Consider the following 4,794-nt stretch of genomic DNA (forward strand, 5'->3'; position numbering starts at 1 on the left):
AAAAAATTAAGAATACTCGACGTCATGTTCAAGTGAAAACATTGCAAGGCTGAAACACTGACTATGGGGTTGAGTCATCTTAACACACGGAACATTGTACTCTCGTGCAGAAAGCAAATGGCAGCAGCAGAAACAGTGTGTCGGACAGAGATTTTCGCAGAAAACGACATGTTTTCGCATTAAAATGGATCAAAACTAGATTCACGAACTTCCACAACGCTACAGAAAATGATTTCCGTAAGTACTTTCTCCTGTAAATTTGAAGAAATCCGTTTCCCTTATACTATAATGTTACCCAGAACTTGATCAATGTTATGTTTGTTAATCAAACAGTATTAAAACTAGCACTATGCTGATAGATAGATATATAAATATATTAGCTTCTCAAAATATATGTTGAATACTAGTTAGTATTTTACTCAATTTCCCAATCATAAAGGCTAAATAAGACATAATAGGAATTTGTTTTTCCTTAGCTAATAATTGCCCTGCTGTCATTGAATATGTCGATATTTCAAATCATCTATCTTTTACTTTTGGAATCTCCTCACTACATATACACCCAATGGCAAAAGAGATAGTAGGCGAATTGTCCATTGCCATTTTTATTCAGTCAGTTTTCCACAATGTGATGATCATGAATTGAAATAAAAATATCAATAAGCAGAAGGCAATATGTACTTCCCATCAACAGAATTCCATTCCTTGAAACAATGCAGGATGTAGAATAAGAATATGAAAATAATGATGAACAATTTGCAGTTAGCTGCACAATACACACAGCCCCTTGTGTAGAGGATACTTAATCTCAGTGGCGTACACAAGGGGGTGGGGGGTATGGGGTTTAACCCCCCCCCCTTGAGCTTTTGAAATATGAAAAATGCTGTGAAGAAAATTAAAAATTTATCAGTCAAAGATGTGCGACAATATTACTACTACTAATAATAATAATAATTTGAATTGTTATTCCCATGCAGCATGGAGAAAAGCACAGCATTCCAAACACACGCATCTTTCAGAGTGAATGTCTATAAAATAAACACAAATTCTTGAAAATAAAAATATGAGGGCACTTTTGATTTAAAAGAGAAAGAAAGTTGTTTTTTGTCTCAGCTGCATCAATGTTCAATGAACATGTATCGACCAGACCACCGCAGCTCCTTGGATGAGTTCCATACTTTATTTCAATTTATTTTAATATATTTCCTTGTTTTAATGGATCTTCTTCAAACTTAAAATGTGTCACCTCGTTGACTAGACAATTATTTCGTATCAAAGAAACAAAAAAATGGTCCTAGAATTTGTGAAAATCGAATGACTAGAAAGTAATTTCGTTCTATTCTTTCCATAAATACCATTTTCATGTAGATATCTACTACTTAATAATAGTAGTAGTGGTATTAGTAGTATTATTAGAAGTAATTCAACTAATTAATAAATTATTATAAGTATTAATAATTATGATTATTATTTAATTGAAGTATAATAAAACAATGGTAATGTGAATTTGGGGAAAGCTTTAGAAATACGAGGGTGGATCAAATATGAATGAGCCTTGTGCAGAAAAAAAAATTATTGAAGGAAACAGAGACATTGCCTCATCCTATTTTTCTACATAGTCTCCGCCCTTAGTGATACATTTTTCCCAACGTTGTGGTAAGTTCTTGATGCCGTTCTCGTACAATGAAGCTGGGCGGTTTCTGCTGCGTACGAGGGTCACTATTTATATTTTGAACCTAACAATGAAAAAACAGGAATTTGGCATTGAAAACTGCTTGATTGTTTTTCGAAGTATTCTCCTTTATGGTCAATACACTTTTGCATTCGTTCGAACCATTTGTCAAAGCAATTTTTCCAATCTTCTTGAGACACCTCCATAATATGGTTTTTGAACGCATCAACGGTGTCTTCCGCCGACGAAAATCGTTGTCCACGCAATTTATTCTTGACATTCGGGAACAAGAAGAAGTCATTGGGTGCCAAATCAGGACTGTACGGTGGATGACCTATCAATTCGATTTTTTGACTGTTCATAAAGTCTGTTGTTAGACGAGATGTGAGCCAGCTGGCATTGTCTTGATGAAGAATGATCCGACGGCGTTTGTTTGTTTTCCGTATTTGACCGAAGACCTCTGGCAAACAAATTGTTGTGTACCATTCAGAGTTGACCATTCTACGTTCCTCTAAAGGCACAGTTGCCACATGGCCAGTTTTCCCGAAAAAACAGGCGACCATTTGTTTCGATGTGCTTCGAGCGCGAACAACTTTTGTTGGATTGGGTTCATCTTGAAACACCCATACAGTCGACTGCTGTTTACGTTCCGGCTCATATGCATATATCCATGATTCGTCACCTGTTACAATCTTATATACGTCTTTTGAAGCACCACGATTGTATTTATTGAGCATTTGTTTGCACCAATTGACGCGAGCGTCTTTTTGAGTTTTTGTCAAATTGTGTGGGATCCAACGAGAACATACCTTTCTCACAGCTAAATGATCATGTAATATTTTATATATGCTGGTGGAACTAATGCCTATGGTTGCCTCAATCTCACAGTATGTCACATGACGATCTTGCAGTATTAGGTTTTGCACAGCATCAATGTTTTCTTGAACAACAACTGATTTTGGACGACCTTCGCGAATCTCGTTGGTGAGTGAATGGCGGCCACGATTAAATTCGTTATACCAGCGTTTCACAGTGGCAAAGGATGAGGCTTCATCGCCAAATGTGGAAGTAAGTTGATCAATGCACTCTTGTCTTGATAATCCACGTCGAAAATCGTAAAAAATCATCACACGAAAAATGTTCACGAGTTAATTCCATTTTATTGTTATCGCGCAATCTCCAAGGCAACATAAACAACACAAATCAAGCTATTGACAAAACATTTGAAGTACGTTATGGTCAATAATGCCAGACGATTCCGTGCAAACGTCAAATTGCGCCTAACTTCAGTGTTGCCAAGGCTCAATATATAAATAGTGGCCCTCGTAACACCTGCTGTATGGGGTCTGGCGTTGTCGTGGAGGAACAAGACCTGGCGGTTATGACAGCCTCGTCGTTTGCGTTGATTCTGCACCTTAACTTGATCCAGAAGACGCTGTAGTAAGGTGCGTTGATGGTCCGACGTTCGTGTAAGAAATACACCAGTAGGATCCCCCTCCAGTCCCAAAACACCGTGGCCAACACCTTCCTCGCAGACAACCGAACTTTGGCCTTCACGGGGTTTCCTTCACCTTTCCTCCTCCACTCCATGCTGGCACGCTTAGATGCTGGGGTGTAATGATGCACCCATGTCTCGTCACAGGTAACGATGCGATGCAAAAACGCTTCCCCTTCCACATCAAAACGAGTCTGAAGCTGGCGAGGAATGCGAACTCGGTCATCTTTTTGAGCAACATTCAGCAGCTTGGCAACCCACCGAGCTGTGATTTTGCGGAAGCCCAAGTGCTTTGTGATGATTGATTGGACACTTCCATAGCTCACATCAAGTTCTGCCGCAATTTGCTTCACAGTGCCTCGGCGATCCTGTTCGACAAGCTCACGAACACGAGCCATGTCGTCATTCATCACACTGGTGCGAGGACAACGGGGGTGCACTTCATTTGCAACACGTTCCCGGCCTTGCTGGAATTCCTTACACCACACCTTCACTCTTGCCCATGAGAGGGTACCATTCCCAAACTGTGCCTGCAGTCTCCGGTAAATTTCGGCCGGGTTTGACATTTTTCTGGGTGAGGAACTTGATGATTATGTGTTGCGCAACAGAGACTGGCACACTTGGCTCACTCATCGTGAGAGCTACTAAACGAAGCATGCGACACGCCAGCTGTTCTGGTTCCTGACTCACGACAGCCCCACCTGCCGGCCGCACATGCCCAATCACACCCTGCTACCCATTCCGACGCTTAGCCAATCAAGGCTCGTTCATATTTGATTCACCCTCGTAACCCCTCCCTTGATGAAATCCTGCGTACGCTACTGCTTAATCTCATGCTTATTTAAACAAATTAAATGCATTCAATCGTATGGAATGCCCCTTGTACTTGTCATCCAGTGTATGCTCCATCACACTAACAATTTCCTTATTTTGATCCTAAGGAACAAGAACCTTGGTATTATGCAAAGTGAAATTGCTACTGACAATCATCCATTCAGTGCCATGATACATTTTCCTTTGATAAATTGTAAGATCTGACAAGATTACCGACAGATTTGGGTACCCATCTTTGGCAAATATTAATAGTTCCAAGTCATGGACATTGAATCAATGCATGCAGATCTTGGATCAAATCCTTTTTTACTACATTTAACCTTGACGTTGTATTCTTCCAAAATTCTGCTCTGTCCAATCCTTTACTAATAAAATCATCTTGGAACAGAATATCAGAATCTATGTAGTATGCCTTCTATAGGTCTTTGAAATATTTGTGATGAGATCTGTTTATACAAATTCCTGTGGGGTATTCAGTACAAGTAACTGCATAGCATGCTCATCAATTTTTGATTGATTGATTGAGTTTGTCTTTTAAGTCCACTTTATGCACAGCAAGGCTAATCGGGACTGGACCTACAGTTGAAAGTGAGATCCGAACCACTATGTGACTCCAACAGGTATTGAACCCAGGACCACTTTTTAAGTGTGCACTATTGCGATCCAAGGTAAAATAGACATCACTTCCGTTAACATTAAGAAAAACTTGACCCAATATAAGGTTGGCAAGGAATCTTGACCAGATTAGGCTGTTTTACATTATATTATCTAGAAAGTAAATGCACAATTATAT

This window comes from Lepisma saccharinum, chromosome 4 (genome assembly GCF_977018435.1).
Source record: "Lepisma saccharinum chromosome 4, izLepSacc3.1, whole genome shotgun sequence".
Lineage (NCBI taxonomy): Eukaryota > Metazoa > Arthropoda > Insecta > Zygentoma > Lepismatidae > Lepisma > Lepisma saccharinum.